The sequence below is a fragment of the Carex rostrata genome, chromosome 1 (assembly GCF_964058835.1).
Source record: "Carex rostrata chromosome 1, lpCarRost1.2, whole genome shotgun sequence".
In the NCBI taxonomy this organism is placed as follows: Eukaryota; Viridiplantae; Streptophyta; class Magnoliopsida; order Poales; family Cyperaceae; genus Carex; species Carex rostrata.
In genome coordinates this window covers 15,045,719-15,066,396 of record NC_135918.1, presented here as the reverse complement: position 1 = coordinate 15,066,396, position 20,678 = coordinate 15,045,719, and the positions used below count along the sequence as shown (strand labels likewise).

General features: G+C 39.6%; 1 pseudogene across 1 annotated transcript; it reads left to right on the top strand.

Moving 5' to 3' along the window:
* Positions 1-11,514: 11,514 nt before the first annotated feature.
* Positions 11,515-19,152, top strand: LOC144560443 (L-type lectin-domain containing receptor kinase IX.1-like; annotated as a pseudogene). The gene is made up of 3 exons (XR_013513399.1): positions 11,515-11,928; positions 12,223-13,076; positions 18,561-19,152. The product of XR_013513399.1 is annotated as an L-type lectin-domain containing receptor kinase IX.1-like (transcript).
* Positions 19,153-20,678: the final 1,526 nt, after the last annotated feature.

The following is a 20,678-nucleotide window of genomic DNA, read 5'->3' as shown; positions in this document are numbered from 1 at the left end:
TAACATCGCCAATTCAATTTTATTGATTATATTTTTTAATATAGATTGTTAAGCTTGTTAACACTTACAATTCACATGACCAATTTCAAAGCCTTGAAAGGTTTTATAAAATTCGTAAATAAAAAGGAAAATCCATAAAATCCACAAAATCTACAAAGGAAATTCATTAATTTCACAAATTCACATCAATTAAATCCAAAATCCCAAGTCTACATAAGTAAAATTAAACACATTAAACAACAATCGGTGGTTCACTAGTCCACAGCTTAAATTAATCACTACAAAAAAACACACTTCTTAATTGTTTCAAATTTTTACCGAATAGAAATAGAAAGCTGAACTGCTAACTGAGCTACCCTGCTAGATTGATAGGACTGAGAGATCGGACTAAAACACAAGCTATGATGCTATTACCTTACGTTGGAGCTCAAATATAGAAGCTGAGAAGATAGAGATAAGTTAATTGACACAGAGAGAGGCGAGAAAAGTGGAATCCGTATCTCCCCGGGTACCTGAGGTACAAGAGGTGAATCTGGACCGTTCATTTCACTTGGCACGAATCTCAAAGCATACCTACAACCTCAACAGCTACCGGATCGAGTTTGGCCTGGGTGGAACTAATCTGGGCCGTCCATTTATATTAATTGCACCTCAGGTACTTGGGAGGACACGGACTCAGAGAAGTGAAGGGGATAGAATAGAGACTAGAGAGTAGAAGGGGGCTAAAGAGAGGTTCTTCCGAAATGGGGACAAACTTGGGTCCGATGCCCATCGGACTCAAACTGAATTCGATGGGTTCCAAAACCATCCGATCTGCTTTAAGATCTGTGCACCTCGCTTTAATGTCCGTGCACGTTTTTTCAATATCCGTGCGCACGAATCTTGAAGAGGATCGGATGGTTTTGGATGGGCATCGGACCCAAGTTTGTCCTCCGAAATGAAGGAATGAAGCGACCTGGGGTAAAGCTATTAACAGAGCATTTTTCAATTCATACTGCTCACAGACTAAATAATCCGAACAGCAGTTCATATGGTTCTTGCTCTGCATGACGCGACAACTACTATGTTAAAATCTTCAACCGAATTCGTACTGCATTAACGCACTATTTGTGTTTAGCTCTGAACCGTCCGATTAGAATACAGTCTCTTTAATATTCGTGTCGATTTAAATTAGACGGTCTGAGATCTAAACTCAAAATTTTAGATAACTCAGAGGATACGAAATCCGGTTTGAGGACGGCTTAAGAATTCGAATGATTCGTAATTCTCATAAATTCCAAATTTGAGTTATCTCATAGAGACTAAACTCAAAATATATATGAACTATGGAGCATAGAGATAAATATGATTTTTATATTGTATGTTTGAAAAAGTATAGTGATTTTAAGTTATTTAATACATTAAACAAAAGAATAAAGATTTTAGTCCTCCCATTCAGTCCCCTATTAGTCCTCCTAACAACCTTCCTTTTTTTGTTCCCCCACGTGATCAAAATTTACCATCTTCAATCTCCTCTTAGAAAGAAAAATAAATAAATAAATTCAGCACAGTCCAAAACCCACCCTATTCTTCTCCTCTACTGCTCGCCACTAGTTATCCACGCTGTCAAGATCCAGCGAAGAGAGCGTGGTGCACCGTTGAGATCCGGTGAGGAGAGCGTGGTGCACCGTCGAGATCCTGCGAGGAGAGCGTGGTGCACCGTCAAGATCCCACGAGAAGATCCGGTGCGATCTAGCGAGGAGAGCGTGGTGCACCGTCGGAGGGGATCCATGCTAGCCCAGCGAAGGTTGTCAGAGTGCAGCAATGAATACTTTATTAGTTAGATATGAATACTTCATTTGCTAGAGATGAATACTTCATTTGTTAGAATATGAATGCTTTATTTGTACATTAATTAGATATGAATACTTCATACCTTTAAATATGAATAGTGTTAGTGTCAGGTGTGAATATTTACTATAAAAAAAGACTTTAAGTGAATTGAAGAGGTCTAGTTAGATATGAATACTTTATTAGTTAAAATATTAATACTTCATTGTATAGATTCGTTGTAGTGGTCTCCAATCTTGACAAATGTCGCTTTCAGATGGTTGCGGTCTCCAATCCAGGCTATCAAACGTCGTCAGCAGCCCCCCTGGTCGTTACTGGTTCTCAAGATTAATGGTCCCCTCTAGTTTGTGTTTACATATAACGAATATTATAGATAATAAGTATCAATACTATAAACTCGTAGGTATAAATACTATACGTTTTGACGATGAATAAAATCGTATTAACCCTGTTCATTGGTGATAGTTACCACGTGTGCGTCAGTTAGTGGTCTCCCGTTGTACTTTTTTTTGTCTTTTAGCACGGGAAACAGATAGGGGACTGAATGGGGGTACTGTTAGTTGCTCCATAAACAAAAATATTTAAAGACTAAATAAACTTAACGTAAATTTTATAGGTAAAGTATAATTAAATTATCAAATTCTTTTACTTCAGATTATTTTTTCACTACTTTACTTGCAAACACATTACATGAGAATAATTTAGTGTATTCGTTTGATACTATTTTTATCTACTTATTTGACTACTATAAAACACCAATATTATAAAGTTAATTAAAATTTGCTTTGATTTAACTTTAATTTAGTTTTCAAATATATTGATAGTAACAGATCTATAATTCAAAAATAATTCGATAAGATCTAAAATATATGATTCAAATAAAATTAAAAATATTTCGTTGTTATGAAATAAATTATATATAATAAATTTATGAAATAAAAAGAACAAATTATATATATATATATATGTTGCTTAAAATGTTTCATACTAACAAATAACAATAGGTGCCTTGTCGCTGCTACCCAGTATATATGTTGCACAAGAAGTCAAGAAATTTATTGTTACATTCCGAAATTTTAAAACTTGATTAAAATTGATAAATCGATCAATTGGCTTAAATAAAAAGTTTAATTAACTTAACGATCGTTCAGAAATTTTCTGACCGACTAAAACGGAACTAAAATTTCGTAATATAAATAATGTATGAAATTATGTATAATAAAATTTAGAGATTTAGAATAAAATAAAATATAGTACTAGGGATAAAATTTTAATTATTCGGTAAATTGGAAACTTAGAAAATCCGTTACAATTCTTTTTAAGTTTTAGGAAAGAAGAAATTTATTTAATTAGATTCGTGTAAATAAATAAATAAATTGAATTCCAAATAAGAGCATAATTATACGAAATTATTCGTACAATTGGATTTTAGAATTTATAAAACTAGTTCATTTAGGAATTTTAGAGAGTTAATGGAATATATAAAAATTATATAAATTGAGAACGAATTATTCGAATCTTAAATTGAGAGATAAATACACAAATTATATGTACAAATATAGTTACAAAAAAATTATGAACTTTCGATTTGAATTTATGAAAGAAACGGAATTAAAACCAATTAAAAGAAACAATGGTTATATTATGAATTGTTTAGACCATTTGATTTTGCTGCAGCACGAATCTTGAAGCAGCCCATTTAACCCTCTCCTTCTCTCTTTCTCTCCTCTCCCTCCCTGTCCGTGACACACCCCCCCAGCCCCGTCCCCTTCCCTCTCTGTTACGCCAAAACCAGAGGGGTCCGCCCCCTCCCCTCCTCCGTCGCCGGCGAGCCGCCCACCAGCCCGCCACCCCCACTCTCTCCTCTTTCTCTCACCGTGAGCCCCACCAGCACCGCCCCCCTCTCTCTCTTTTCCCGCCTCTCTTCCCCACCCGTCAAAACCCTAACCCGCGCCCTTGCTCACTGACCCGCGACCCCACCAGAAAACCCTTCCTTTCTTCTCTCTCTAAACCATGGACCTCCTCTCTCGATTGATCCCTCTCTGTTTTCCGCCCGTTACCGCTGATTTCGTGAGAATCCGAAACCCTAGAAATTGGGGGTTTGCCATTATTGCTTGCGGGTGCTTTCGTGCGGGTGCTATGATGCTTGCTAGTGCTCGAGTGAGATGGCCGCGAGGCGAGGCGAAACCCTCGGAATCGGCCGCTTCTTTTGATATTTTCTATTTAGGGTAATTTCCAAAATAACTTCTAAACTTCTGGATTTGTGTCGTGATGGATTGATTAATGTCGTAGGATGTGAATTTGTTAGTTTGCGAGTACGGGCTGTTGATTTTCCCGACTCGATCGATTTGCTCGAATAAATTAAGTATAAGGGGTTATATTGCAAAATGATTTTTATTAATGGTCGGAATTGTAAAATATATGACCATTGTGATTTGTATTAATTAAATGGAATTGTAGTTAATTTCACCTTTGCTCGGGTTGTTGATTTTCCCGACAAATGGTGCTGACTTGAGGCTTGAGCCGTGTTGTTGATTTCTGGTGTGTTTATTCTGATCTGACCTGTGACTTGTTCTGTTTTGCTGGTTCTGTGTTGATGTTGTACTGGTAAATTTCGACTAGTACATCCATGTTGTTGTTGTGTATGTGTTGCTGGTACCAGTCAGTACTGGCCCAGTGATACTAGTGGTTTGCTAACGGGTTACCCGTGACCCGTTCCGGGTAACCCGTTAGGGGTAACGGGTAGGGCGGGTAGACGGGTAGGACGGGTACGGATACAACCCGCAACGGGTAGACGGGTAGTTTTCCCAAAACCACTACCCTACCCGTTTATTACCCGTACCCGTTGCGGGTTGACGGGTACGGGTATCCCGGGTACGGATCCGGGTATCCGGGTACGGGTCCGGTCCGCCCGGTTTTTTTTTTTTTTTTTTTTTTTTTTTTTTTCTGTTTTTTCTTTTTTTTTCTGTTTTTTTTCAAAAAAATTCAAATTTTTTTGAAGTGAAACGGGTCGGGTACGGGTAACGGGTACGGGTATGCGGGTAGATGGGTACGGGTAACGGGTACGGGTATGCGGGTAGATGGGTACGGGTAGGCGGGTACGGGTAGACGGGTAGACGGGTACGGGTATAACGGGTTTTTTTTCAAATTAGGTTGTCCGGTCCGTTTATTACCTGTACCCGTCTACCCGTCTACCCGTTTGTACCCGGGCAACGGGTACGGGTACCACGGGTAACGGGTACGGGCCGGGCAAAACGGGTTCTACCCGTTCTGGGTTTAGCAAATGCCTAAGTGATACCACTGGTATTGTGCTGAATTTATGTGTGTATACCGGTCTTTGAACTGGCAGAGACCATATTGAAAATTAATTATATTTAGGGGTCTGAATTGTAAAATATAAGGCCTTATGTGGAGTAGTATAAATTAATAGCCTAAATATGAAAATGTGAGGTTTTGAATTAATGACCGGCCTACGCATTAGGAATGTTATAAATGGACTTTGAGTAAATTGTGAATTGTTAATTAGAGGCGTAAACCTTTGCTAAATTATGGGCCTTTAATTAAATTGAATTGGAATAAAATAATTGATACGTAAATGGGCCAAAGTGAAATAATTGAGTAAATTGGGCCTTTGAATGTTTAATTGGATAAATAAGGTGAATTGGGCTTGTAATTTCATAAGCCTTGTAATATTGAAATGAATATGACATGATATGTATATGTAAATTTGGAATTGGACTTGAATTAAAATGATTATAAATGAGCCGAAAGGTATAAAAGAATTGACGAATTGAAAGACGGCTTTTGGAATTTAAGTTTTGAGAATGTAACCGAACTAAACCAAGTAATCGTATAATATAGGTGTAGGCTCAGTCGAGCAAGATTTTGCGAGGCAATTCGAGACGCCTGATCTTTAAATTAAGCGGTACGCTCGTCATAATAAGGTGCGGGATTCTTGGACTTGTTTGATACTTTATTTTCATGAATTAAATTGTTTATTCGTTTGTCATGTTGAATGCTTAATTGATGCATACTTTGAAATTCATGCTGCATATTGATTCTTGCATAAATGAGAATGATTGAATTGTTTGGTTAAGGTTAATTGGCATGTTGGTATGGTTATTATTTGATTAGTTCTATTAATTGTTCTTGATGTGAATGAATCTGCCAGGCCGACCTGTTTAGGTGGCTGGATAAGGTAACGGTGACCTATCCGTTGACCTGTGTTTATGAATTTGACAGGCCGACCTGTTTAGGTGGCTGGATAAGGTGACGCTGCTGACTTATGCGTTGACCTGTTCGAATTTGCCAGACTGACCTGTTTAGGTGGCTGGATAAGGTGACGCTGCTGACTTATGCGTTGACCTGTTATGATTTTGCGAGACTGACCTGTATGTGTGGCTTTGATATATTTGCTTGAGATTTAGCAGAGTTGACCTGTATAGGTAACTTTGATTCCATGTGATTGCATTTGTCAAGTTGACCTGTATTGGTGACTTGTAACCGGACCTTAGGAAATGGTTAAGCCAAACAGCAATTGCAGATGGGTGTCTGATAAAGGGTCCAGCTTGGTTGGCCATCTGTAGTTGTCTGTAACCCTACAGATGTGGGTTTGATAACGGTTCAGCTCGAAAAAATATCTGTGGTTGCTACCAGTCATAATGAAATGAGTTAAGCCAAATATATGTTGTGTTAATAAATTCATATTGGAGATTCCGTGAACTGTGTTTCAGGTTGTTAAATTGTTGTCGAGCATATGCATTCCTTTTTATTATGAATATGAATTGATTTGAATTGTTGTGTATGGTTTCATTTTTGAATATAGAGTTTGATTGCAAGTCCAATAATCTAAACTGTGGCAAATTTCGCACTGAGAATTTATTTTCACCCCCTCTCCCCGATTATTTTCAGGTTCATTACACGGACGCAGCAAATGAGGGTATTGGTAATGCATATAAAAGATCCACTGCCTTGCGTGTATATGTGACACTAGATAAATACATGCGGCAGGCTGTCAGACCCGGTGGATTTGGGGTGTGACATTTATACCACCTATATATAGTAACTCACCGCCTACGTTTAAACCCGGTCCGAATATTATATATTAGCACAAATTTTAAAGAAGATCCCGCACGTGCATTACAGGCTTAGAGCATCTCCAATCCAGCAATTAAAATTAATTGCTAAATAACAATTATGAAAATTTTAGAAATTAAACAATTCACTCCTACATTAGTACAATCAACTAAACAATTGATAATTAAACACTTGACCAATAAGAATTAAACATTTGGCCAACTTATCTTTAGAAAATGATTTCTTATTAAGCAATTCTTTCCAATAATTGCTAAATAAGCAATAGCCATACAACCCAGCAATTACAAAAATAATTGACACATCAGCATAAGCAACCCATAAGCAATCACTGTTGGAGATGCTCTTAGACCGGATTAATCCAAATTTTGATTCAACAATACGAATTTAAATTCAAATGGCGACTTAATGCAAAGAATCCGAACTCATAAAATAGTGATAGTTAAGATTGGATGAGAGTTAAGAGTGAAGAGGCGTACGATTGGATGAGAGTTAGAATAGTTAAGATAGCGAAATTTGACAATAGTAAATAAGAATAGAGAAAAAATAGTGATTTTTAAAGGAAGCGTCTAATTGTCCACAGTCTTTTGTCCACCATTTGTCCACAGCTTTGACTTGCGCGAATACTGTAAAATTACTTCTACATGCTGTATAATTATACAATATATCACATAAAATATATCAGTTAATCACAAAACATCTAACAACTATTTGAAGTGGTCCCATGATAGTTATAAAAAGATTGCAACTTGTACAACAGGACAAAATAAATGTACTTTCAAATTGTACTTTCGGAAATTACAGTTATAGGAAGTTATTGGCAGTTAGAGTTAGTTATTAGTGGTTATTAGCGGCTATTGGCAGTTAGAGTTAATTATTAGCTTCCGCACTGGGTTGAATCTTGTATACTGTAAAATTGAATCTTGTATACTGTAAAATTGAATATTGTATACTCTAAAATTAAATCTTGTATATAGTAAAATTTTCAATTGAATCTTACATACTGTAAAATTGAATCTTGTATACTGTAAAATTGAATCTTCTACACAGTAAAATTTACAATTGAATCTAGTATACTGTAAAATTGAATATTGTATACAGTAGAAATTTCAATTGAATCTTGTATACTGTAAAATTGAATCTTGTATACAGTAGAATTTTCAATTGAATCTTGTATATTGTAAAATTACAAGATGATACTGTAAAATTACAAGATGAATATTGTAAAATTAACAGATCAATACTCCATATCACCTATCTATCATCTCTTTTCTCCATATTTCCACAAGATGAATACTGTAAAATTACAAGATGAATACTGTAAAATTAATAGGGAAAAAACTGTAAAATTAACAGATCAATACTCCATATCGCCTCTCTATCATTTCTTTCCTCCAGATTTGCACAAGATGAATACTGTAAAATTAACGGGACAATACTATAACATTAACAGATCAATACTCCATATCGCCTCTCTATCATCTCTTTCTTCCAGATTTCCACAAGATGAATACTGTAAAATGACAAGATGAATACTGTAAAATTAACGGGACAATACTGTAAAATTAACAGATCAATATTCCATATTGCATCTCTATCATCTATTTCCTCCAGATTTCCACAAGATGAATACTGTAAAATTAACGGGGCAATACAGTAAAATTAACAGATCATTATTCCATATTGCCTCTCTATCATCTCTTTCCTCCATATTTCATTTGAAATGCTAGATCTGTTACTACATAGAACGAAAAACAACAAATTCAACAGAAATAACTTACTAGATTTGAATTTTGCTGTGCTCTTCAACAAAAACAACTTCTATTCGATCGCACTCCACGATTGAAGGTTCCATTGCGATCATGTATAAAAAACAAGATCGAGTCAGTAATCTCAATTAAATCGACATTGCAAATGAAAAATGAATGACAGAAGCAAAATTTCAGTGACAAATCTAGCATTTCTTCAGTGACAAAATTTTAATGACAGAAGCCATCTTTCTCACCTTTTTTCAGTTTCTCTGTGGAGGATCTGAAGATCGTAGAGCAGGGAGGAGAGAAGCGATCGCGACTACTCCAGGCAGTACAGATCCGACCAGTGCCAGTTGTGCGCGTTCATCCCGTCGGGGCGGGCGCTCCTCCATGATCCATCCCTTGCCACCTTCGTCTAATCGCGTTCATCCCGTCAGGGCGGGCGCCTCCCGCTCTCTTTTTCTTTTTCGGTCGATCGAAAAAGAAGAGAGAAAGAGAGAAAGAAGAGAGATCAGAAAGAGAGAAAGAAGAGAGAAAGAGACATCAGAAAGAGAGAAAGAAGAGAGATCAGAAAGAGAGAAAGAAGAGAGAAAGAGAGATCAGAAAGAGAGAAAGAAGAGAGAAAGAGAGATCAGAAAGAGGGAAAGAGAGATGAGAAAGAGAGAAAGAAGAGAGAAAGAGAGAAAGAGAGCTCGTTAGAAGAAAGTGGGGGACCGACAGTTAGAATGGAAGTTGGATAAGGTTGTGGACAGATGGTGGACAAAATCTAGTGGACAGAAATATTTTCTCTTTTTAAATTAGTATGAAAATGGTGTTATTCGGATTAGTAAAAATATTGTTTAAATTGTACATTTGAAATAGTGAATAGTTGTAACCAATAAATAATAGTGTTAACAAGATGCTAATTAAGAGGAAATATAAAGGTCTTAAATGAATTGTCATAATGTGGAGATGACATAAAATAATGTCAATTTTGTCATTTCAGGAGTGTGTTGATGAAAATCCGAAAAAGAACTATTTATTATTTTTTTCTCTTTTTTCACATTTCCAAATAGTAACTATTCCAACATGTACAAAGAATAGAGAATATACAGCAGCTATTCTAAAATAGCAAAAATGTTGTTTGGATGCACATTCCTATTCCAAACAGCCACTATTCTAAAATAATCTCTATTCTTGACACATCCAAACATACCCCTGAGTTCAGACTATCTGATAAGAATTCGGATCAATTTAGTCTGAAGTGAAATACATGAGCCATTTAATTTTCGTGTCAAAACAGATCGGATGGCCTGAATCTAAACTTAAAATTTGATCACCTTAGGCGATATGTTAGTAGTGTAGGTGTTGGATTTGCCCAATCAAGTAAATAGGTCTTGTTAATTCCACGCGTCGCAACAAAGTTATTGTTGTGGGACATTGACGTTGCAATTTTTAAGATTTCCACCAAAAATCATCGCAACTTTAAAAATTCATGGACATAATTAACATTAACTTTGTCATCCTCCGTCTTTACAAGATTATATAAAGGTATTTTCCATATTCCTATATGACATTAATTAATTTTACAACATTTTATTGTTATCTATAAAAAATTACTTTCTCAATTTTCCATTCTTACCAGATGTATAAAGATAATGCTAATTATCGAATAAAAATTATATTTTATATATATTATGTACCTCCAAAACTCCGAATACATAAAAATAAATTAATATATAGATAGATTGCAGCAATTGCATAAGGTCATAAAAATAATAAAAAAGATACATAAAGTTAATGTCTGGCCATTTATTTATTTTCTTTATTAATTGCTAATTACTAACCCTATAAAAAGAAAGTGATAATAGTAACTCCACTCAATTACCCGCAAAAGCTCCGCACTATAACTATCATAATTATCTAAGGGGACCGCAAAAATTCAAACATTAAATTTTTTTATAAAGTATTAATACCTATGTACGGATATATTTATACTTATGAGGTGAACGCTTTTTACGTAAATAACTGTCTTTCTAATCAAATCTCTCAAACGTACCCACACCATAAATCCATGTGGAGGGCCACTCAAAGGGGGACCATACACAGAGATGATTTTTTTTTCTCTGTTCAATCTTGTACATGTTTCTAACTATCTGTGATAAATTTTGCAAATTTAAAACTACAAATATTTTCTACGTAATTTTCACTTTTAAATAAGAGCCATGATGACGTACTTTTTGACTCCTCGTCACAGAAATATTTATACCTCGTCATGCAAGTATTTATACCTAAAATTGCAAGTATTTTATAGATATGACACTAGATAAAGTCTGAAAGTATTAATATCAAATATTACAAGTATTTATACCTATGCACTACAGTATTTATACCTATGAAATCAATTATTTTTGTTAGAGAAATGTTGATACAGAAACAATTGGAGAAGGTTGATTCGGAAATACGAGATCCCCATTACTTCATTAGAGGGAGGTTGATGCGGTAACGATTGGGGGACTGTAAAAGAGATGATCATAACAAGTTACGTATCAAAGTATTAATATCTTATTTTTCAAGTAGTAATATATTATCTTTCAAGTACTTATGAAAATTAACACGGAAACAAGTGCAGGTACTAAAAAAAGAGGACCATATAATTAGCAGAGATCATAGTACATCTCTAATGTTGCTGCAGAAATTTTGAAAATACTAGAGTGCACAAATTAATCTCATCATGGATCTTGTCGCATATAATTGGCAAAAGTCACATGTTCAACAAAAGTCCATATCATCACACTTGAATATGTATTTCTAACTTTATTTTTAATAATGCTTGTACATATTACTATAGTGAAGGGTATGCACAGTCGTTGACTAGGGGTAAATGGCGGCTCAATATCTTTGTAATTTTTAATTAGCACCAACAATTGTACCTAACCTCTTCCTCTCTGGCACCAATTATTCTCCCCCAATCTACACTCACCTAGCTTTCTACCTTGGTAAAATGGTGGTACCTGACTTGTGCTCAAGACCAATCCATCTCTTGTACTTATCTTCGATTTATTTAGTTCTTATTGTACCTCATGGTGGGTCGGTTTCATTCAACTTCAATTTCTCACAACCCATCACCAATCTTGTGAATGAACATATCAACTTCCAAGGTGATGCATCCTACAATCAGCAAAAAATTGACTTGACTGAGAACTGGGAGAACAGCAAAGGAAGAGCAACCTACAATCAACCGGTGCCCTTGTGGGATAAAGATACCGGAGAGGTAACAAACTTTACAACCCGGTTCTCTTTTCTTATACAAAATACTACATCTTACTCTGGGGATGGCTTTACTTTCTTCCTATCTTCCTATCCATCTCAAATTCCTTCAGATAGTTCTGGAGGGACCCTTGGCCTTTTCAATACCAATACTTCCATGAATGCATCGGCTAATCAGGTAGTTGCAGTCGAGTTTGATACCTTCCGGAATTTCAGGTATCATGACCCAAATTCAACAGATCCAACTGACTGCCACATTGGTATTGATGTAAATATTATTAAATCAACTTATTACCAGATCATTCCAAACTACCTTTTTGTTGGTACAAGGATGACCGCACATATTGAGTATAACAGTTGGCAAAAACTTTTGATTCTTTCGCTTTGGCATGAAGCCAACTCGAGAATCAATTTCAGCATCAATGCAACTGTTGATTTAAGGAAACAGCCAGCAAATGCATCTCTAGGCTTCTCAGCAGGCACTGGATCAAACATTGAAACAAATCAGATTTTCTGGTGGTCTTTTAACTCAACCTTAGAAATCGTTACAAAAAATAAAAAGACGAGAAATAAGTCGGTCATAGTTGGAACAGCCGTGGGCACATTTATTATGTTTATTGTAGTAGGGATCTTCATATATCATCTCAGAAAAAGGAGTTCAATCAAGAAAATCCGAGAAATTGAAGTGATTGATGATGAATCAATTGATTACGAATTTGGAAAGGGGAGAGGACCCAAGAGGTTCCCGTACAGTGAACTGGTTGATGGAACAAATGGCTTCGGGGAGAACGAGAAACTTGGAGAAGGTGGGTTTGGATCAGTCTACAGGGGTATTTTAAAGGATGAAAACATTCATGTTGCTGTTAAGAGGGTGTCAAAAGATTCAAAGCAAGGAAAGAAAGAGTATATATCCGAGGTCAAAGTTATAAGCCAACTAAGGCATCGAAATCTTGTTCAACTAATTGGTTGGTGCCATGGTCATGGAGAATTTTTGTTGGTTTATGAATTGATGCATAAGGGAAGCCTTGACAAACACCTGTATAGCAAAGACACTCTTTTAACTTGACCAATTAGGCACAATATAGCACTAGGGCTAGGTTCTGCTCTTCTATACCTCCATGAGGAGTGGGAACAATGTGTTATTGTTGTTATGTTTATCTTTGTATTAGGATAGTTTGAGGGGGTTATTTGTAAGAGTGTTTGTAAGGCTCTATATAAGCCTAACCCTTGATTAATAAAGATAATCCTCCTTTTTTACACAAAACTAGTTGGTATCAGAGCCACTTTTCAGATCTAGGGTTTTGCGTCAAAAACCGTGCAACAGCAGCCACCTTCCGCCAGCACAGCCAGCACCTCCGCCAGCACAGCCAGCACCTCCGCCAGCACCACCGGACCTCCGCCAGCTCCGCCAGGGGGTCCGCCAGCCCTCCAGGGGCTCCGCCAGCCCTCTGCCAGCTCCGCCAGGGGGCTGCCGGCTCTGCCAGGGGTCCGCCGGGTTGCCAGGTGCTCCGCCGGCCCTGCTGGTGCTCCGCCAGGGGTGCTGGAGCTCCGCCAGCCGCTGTTTGTGAGTCGTTTTGGCTGTTTTATCTTGGTAACAGATCTGATCTGATCTCCGTTTGGCTGTTTTTGGTGACAGATCTGATCTGATCTGATCTCTTCTTCTTCTTTTCTCTCTTGATTTGATCTATCCTCTTCTCTTTTCTCTCTATTTCTCTTGTTGATTGTTGTTTGGCCGGCGTGGGGGGGTTTATACCCCACGATACCCGAGAGACGGGTATTAATCGGGTTGTTTGAAACTCGAATCTTGATGTTTTGAGATCAAGATCGGGTTAAAAGGAAAGGGAAGGGGTTCGAGGTAATGATTTTCTAGATCTTACGGGTTCGAGATTGTGTCTTGGGGAAGAAGGAGGATTTGACTCAATCTTGTGTGTAGATCAGAGTCAGATCAATGGCAGGTGAGGGTTCGAAGATGGGTTTAGCAATGAAAGAGGCCTTGGAGAAGCTGAATGGTGATGAGATCGCAATGTTGATGCGAGCATTTAGCTTTGCCTCTAGTGACACTGCACCGAAACCAACCCCAGCACCTGCACCAGCACCAAGGGTGGAGCTTCCCTCGATTGATGTGAAACTCGATGGTCCAGGTTCGTATCTGAGCTGGTCACGTCGGGTGCGGTACACTCTAGTTGGGAGGAAACTAGAGGGGTACTTGACTGGAGCGATTGCTGAGCCAGCTGAGGGTACTCCAGCGAGGGATGAGTGGAGGTCCACTCACATGTTGGTGTACATCTGGCTCTTAAACTCGATGACTCGAGAGATCGCGGCCAATGTTGATGGCATGGAGGATGTGAAGTGTGTCTGGGAAAAATTGAGGAAGACGTATGATGGTGTGGGGAACAACCTGAGGGTTTATCAGATAAAGGGGGAGATTGCTGCTTGCGTACAGGGGGAGAGGACTGTGCAGCAGTATGCCATAGAGCTGGAGCGCTTATGGCTGGATCATGACTACTGCACGAGGACGTTGTGTTGTCCTGATCCTGCGTGCAGGAAGACTGAGGCTTGCATGCAGGATAGGACCATGGGGTTCCTTAGAGGTCTGGCCCCAGCCTTCGAGCAGAGGACTGCGATGTTACTTGCTCAGCCGAAGATTCCCTCGCTGGAGGAGGCAGTCTCGGCCATGATACAGGAGGAGACCCGGATCGGGCTCCAGACCGGGGCAGGGGGACTTCCAGGGGTGAAGTCAGCTCTAGCCGTCTCCAACTCAGGTGGTACCAGGTCTAGAGGTGAGACCCGGGAGTGCTACAACTGTGGAGAGATAGGCCACCTGAAGTCGGCTTGCACTAAGCCACCAAAGGGGAGGAACTCTGGTGGACGTGGTCAGTCTGGGGAGCGCGGTCGTGGTCGTGGCCGCAGAGGAGGTGGAAGAGGGGGCTACCGGGCAAACCTGATGGTAGCAGGAGAAGAGGATGAAGGGGGTGCGCAGGATGAGGAGCTCTCTGCGGAGGATCAGGAGCTCTTGAGAGCCTACTCCCAGTTACTTAGGAGGAAGGGAAAAGGTGCGGCAGAGGATGCATCTACCTCGGGTAACATTGCCACTTATGCTCATTCAGTTGCAGGTACTAGTGACACCCATGCTCTTGCCTCTATATCCACCGTTAGTTCACCATGGATTATTGATTCTGGTGCTTCCAGACATGTGACGGGTACTGTTGGGGAGTTTTCTTCTTATACTCACCTGGCAGTCCCTGAGAGTGTTCAGACAGCCGATGGTACGGCCCAGCCCGTAGTGGGTAAGGGTACCGTGCGATGTACCGACTCCTTGACTTTGTCCAATGTTTTACATGCTCCATCTTTTCCAGTAAATCTCTTATCCATTAGTGCTATTATCCTCCAACTGAAATGTGTTGTTTCTTTTGATATTCCCAAGGTGATCTTCCAGGAGAAGGGAACGGGCAAGAGGCTTGGGACTGGCACATGGCGTAACGGATTGTGGTTCCTTGAGAGAGAAGGGATGGACTCAGCCCTCGCATCTGTGGTGGAGAGATCTGGAGGAGTGAGGAGTAGTGTGGAAGACTTGTTGTTGCTCTACCATAGGCGGATGGGTCATTCTTCTTTTAGTCTTTTGAGTCGTTTGTATCCAGCTATGTTTGAAAAAGCTAATAAAGAGAGACTTGTTTGTGATGCTTGTGAGCTTGGCAAGCACACCAGGAGTTCGTATGTTAGTACAGGTAGTAGGAGCACCTGTAGTTTTGATTTGATACATTCTGATGTGTGGGGACCTTGTTCCACAACTTCTGTTAATGGTTTTCGATATTTTGTATCTTTCATTGATTGCTTTTCTCGTACTACTTGGCTTTATTTGATGAAAAACAAGAATGATGTGCTTGCTTGTTTTAAAGATTTCCACAAAGGGGCTCAGACTCAATATGGGGCAATAGTGAAGGTATTGAGGTCTGACAATGGGACAGAGTACACGAACAATGCGTTCAGAGAATACTTATCCTCCCAGGGAATCCTGCATCAGACCACGTGCCCATACACACCAGAGCAGAATGGAGTGGCAGAAAGAAAGAACAGGCATCTCCTTGAGGTAGCGAGAAGCATGATGATCTCAATGAATGTACCAAAGTACTTGTGGGGACAGGCAGTCCTGACAGCTGCGAGACTGATCAATAGGATGCCGTCACGTGTGTTGGAGTGGAAGTCCCCGGTTGAGTTATTGAAAGGTGAGATTAGTGATAGTCTCCCCTTGAAGGTATTTGGTTGTGTGTGTTTCGTGCAGAACAACAGACCAAATGTGGGAAAACTGGATCCGCGAGCGGTCAAATGTATCTTTGTGGGGTACTCGGCCACTCAAAAAGGCTACACATGCTGGAGTCCCGTGGAGAGGAGGTTGTTTGTTAGTATGGATGTCACATTTCGAGAGCATGAGCCATACTACTCCTCTCAGGTTACATCACCTTTTGGAGACTCGCTCGATACTGGAGGTATGAGGCGAGAGGGGGAGAGTAGCAGTGGTAGTGAGAGGAGGATGGTGGGCGTGAGCGATGTCCCTTGCGCGCCAACAGTTGAGGAGTCGACTGTTGTGGAATCGGCTGTGGTGCCGGAACGAGGCGGGGATGATCCCGATAATGGTGGCACTCAAGCTCAAGGGGAGCTGCGAGTGTACACGAGGAGAAGGAGGCAGGTTGAGGATACCGCGCCTACAGTGCCGCTTGTGCCAAGTCCCTTGTCCCTTCCTACCCCGACTTCTGAGACACCATCCACTGACTCAGAGCACACAGGTGATATGATTCCTCTCTCTACTCCTCCCACTCCCATGTCGGTAAGGAGGACTTCTCGCCTCAATGCGGGAGTTCCCCCTGATCGATACGGTTTCCCACATGATATTGCCCAGTTTGTTTCTTACTCTCACATCTCACCTGCACATGGAGCATTCATTGCATCTCTGGACATTGTCTCTATTCCTAAGTGTTGGCAGGTTGCTAAGGAGGATCCAAAGTGGAAAGCCGCCATGCTTGAGGAACTTGAGGCTCTCGCAAAGAACAAAACCTGGACGCTTGTGCCATTACCACCAGGAAAGAAGGCGGTTGGATGCAAGTGGGTTTTCACTGTGAAGCAAAGCCCAGAGGGTCGGGTTGAGCGTTACAAGGCCCGGTTGGTGGCAAAGGGGTACAGTCAGACATACGGTATTGACTATGATGAGACTTTTGCACCCGTGGCGAAGATGAGTACAGTGCGGACACTTGTTTCCTTAGCAGCGAATGGGGGTTGGAAGTTACATCAGCTTGATGTGAAGAATGCCTTCCTTCACGGCGAGTTGTTGGAGGAGGTGTACATGGAGGTCCCACAGGGTTTTGGCACGAAACAAACGGAGGGTAAGGTGTGCAGACTCAAGAAATCTCTTTATGGGCTGAAGCAGTCCCCTCGAGCCTGGTTTGACAGGTTTAGGAGGGCTATGGTAGGCATGGGGTATCAGCAGACCAATGCAGACCATACAGTGTTCTTTAGGCGACATGGAGTTCACATTACGATGCTGGCAGTGTATGTGGACGACATGATTATCACTGGTGATGATGAGGGTGAGATTGCATCACTGAAGAAGAGGTTGAGTAAGGAGTTTGAAGTGAAAGACTTGGGGCAACTCAGATACTTCCTTGGGATTGAGATAGCTCGTGGTGCAGAGGGGATTGTTTTGTCTCAAAGGAAGTATGTGCTGGATTTGCTCACAGAGACAGGTATGCTAGGGTGCAAGCCTGCGGTGGCCCCGATCGATCAAAAGTCTAAGCTAAGTGCTGAGGCAGGAGAGCCAGTTGATAAGGAGAGGTACCAGAGGTTAGTTGGTCGATTGATCTATTTGAGCCACACTCGTCCTGACATCTCCTTTGCGGTGAGTGTGGTGAGTCGCTACATGCATGACCCTAGGGAGGGTCACATGGATGCTGTGTACCAGATCCTGAGATACCTGAAGAGTGCACCAGGCAAGGGGTTGATCTTTCGCAAGAATGGGCATTTGAATATTGAGGGATATTGTGATTCAGACTGGGCTAGTTGTGCCGATGATAGGAAGTCCACGTCTGGATATTGCATGTTTGTAGGAGGCAATCTGGTCTCCTGGAAGAGCAAGAAACAGTCGGTAGTTGCGAGGTCCACAGCCGAGGCAGAGTACAGGGCCATGGCTTTAGGTGTTGCAGAGATGATGTGGTTGAGAGCTCTGTTGGTGGAGCTCAAGATGGACCAAGGGGCACAAATGAAGCTGTGGTGCGACAATAAGTCAGCTATTAGCATTGCTAATAACCCTGTGCAGCATGACAGGACCAAGCATGTGGAGATCGACAGATTCTTCATCAAAGAAAAACTGAATAGCGGGTTACTTGAGCTGGGACATGTAGCTACTAGAGAGCAAGTGGCTGACTGTCTCACTAAAGGGCTTAGTTCGTTGGATTTGTCGAGACTATGTGACAAGATGGGCCTAGTGGATATTTTTCGTCCGTAGGCTCATCTTGAGGGGGAGTGTTGTTATGTTTATCTTTGTATTAGGATAGTTTGAGGGGGTTATTTGTAAGAGTGTTTGTAAGGCTCTATATAAGCCTAACCCTTGATTAATAAAGATAATCCTCCTTTTTTACACAAAACTAGTGTTATGCATAGAGATATCAAGCCAAGCAACATAGTGTTAGATTCCTCATTCAATGCTAAGCTCGGTGATTTCGGCCTTGCTAGACTCATTGATCACAACCAAGAAGTAGAAACAGTTGTTGCTGGCACCAAGGGTTATATAGCACCAGAATGTGTCCTCGGCACAGCAAAGGCAAGCATCCATTCTGATGTTTTCAGTTTTGGAGTTGTCTTGTTGGAGATTGCATGTGGAAGGAGACCCATAATGCCTCAAAAGGATGAAAGGAAGGTGAGTTTAGTTGAATGGGTTTGGGATTTGTATGGGCAGAATGCACTTCTTGAGGCTGTTGATTCAAGTTTAAATGGTTATTTCATAAAGGAAGAAGTCGAGTGTCTGATGATTGTTGGTTTATGGTGTGCACACCCGGAAAAATCCTCACGTCCATCTATTAGGTAGGCCATGAGTGTTTTGCACTTTCAAGCTAATTTACCAATTCTTCCTCCGAAAATGCCGATGCCAGTGTATACTATTCCATTTCATACCTCCTCAGAGGCTACTCCAAGTGGTGCAGCCAAAATTTCAACTTCTTTTTATGAAGGTCGGTGACTGACAATTTCATTAATAATAAGAAAGTACAATTTTTTTTTTTTCTGATAAACTGTTCCACTTCAATTTTACTGGTAAATAGTACAATTTAATTTCCAACAGCATGCCTATGCTTATGCATATATACCAGCTGTTAAAGGTAAAGTTGGAAACAACAATTACTTGAGAAGAGACCTCCTCAATGGCTTGCGCAGCTTGCTTTCAATTTATGGTCAACACCAAAGAGGCTATTGGTTGTAGATGTTTGAATAGCATAGAAAGAGGCAATTTGTCGATGTTTGCCTTTTATAATGTTAGATTTTGCGTTGTACTCAAGAAGATGTTTTGAATGCATTTTTTGTTGAATTTTTCTGAAATGATGATCATGTATGATGTTGTATTTTACTGTTATAATATTAGTGAAAATTTATTCTGATTTTACACTCTCTTGATGGCTTGTTGCTTCAATTGTGCATAAATTGAGATAAGATAGTTATTGGCAACATATGAATTACAGTTGTTGGCACTGCCCAACTATTTTTAAGTAACCAATCAAAATTCTTAGAGGTAACCATAGTAGGAATTATCGGTATCGGGATCGGGATCGGTCCCGGCCGATACCGATACAGGATCGGGGTATCGGATCGGTATTGGCTCAGGATCGGGATTTTTTTTTCTTTTTCTTTATGATTTGCTACGTGAGGATCGGCTCAGGATCGGATCGGGGTAGGCTGATACCGATACGTATCGGTATTGGCCGATATTTCCTACTATGGAGGTAACCTCTGTGGGCATCGAAACCGTTCATTAAGAACTGGTAGTATATTTCCTCCCTTGCAAAGATAAATCTAAGAGAAACAAGTCAATTCAATCCGAAGAGAAATACACGAGTCATTTAGTAGTGTCGGTGTTGGATGTGTTTTGCACCTAATTAAGTGTCTTGCCCAATCAAGTAATTAATGATTAGGTCTTGTCAATTCCACGCGTCACTAACAAAGTAATTTTTGTGGGACATATTGACATCACAACATCTAAGATTTCCACCAAAAATCGTGGCAATTTAAAAATTCATGGACATAATTAGCATTAACTTTTGTCATGTTTAGTCTTTACAAGATTATATAAAGGTATTTTCAATATTCCTATATGTCAATAATTAATTTTACAATATTTTATTGTTATCTATAAAAAAAATTACTTTGTCAATTTTCCATTCTTACCAGATGTAGAAAGATAATGCTAATTATCGAATAAAATATATATGTTTATATATATTATGTACCTTCAAAACACCGAACGCATAAAAATAAATTGATATTTAGATAGATTGCAGCATTTGCATAAGGTCATAAAAATAAAAATAAAAGATGAGTACGTAGAATGCATTCTAAGTTCACCAATTTTCTTTGTGAACTCAAGATTGACCTGAAATGACAAATTCGAACTGTTAAAATCCGTCTAGCTTATGAGTGATGTGTCTACATGCAAAAAATTTAAACTTCTAAATTAATTTTATATAATATCAATATTAACTTTAATCTATTAGGTTTCAA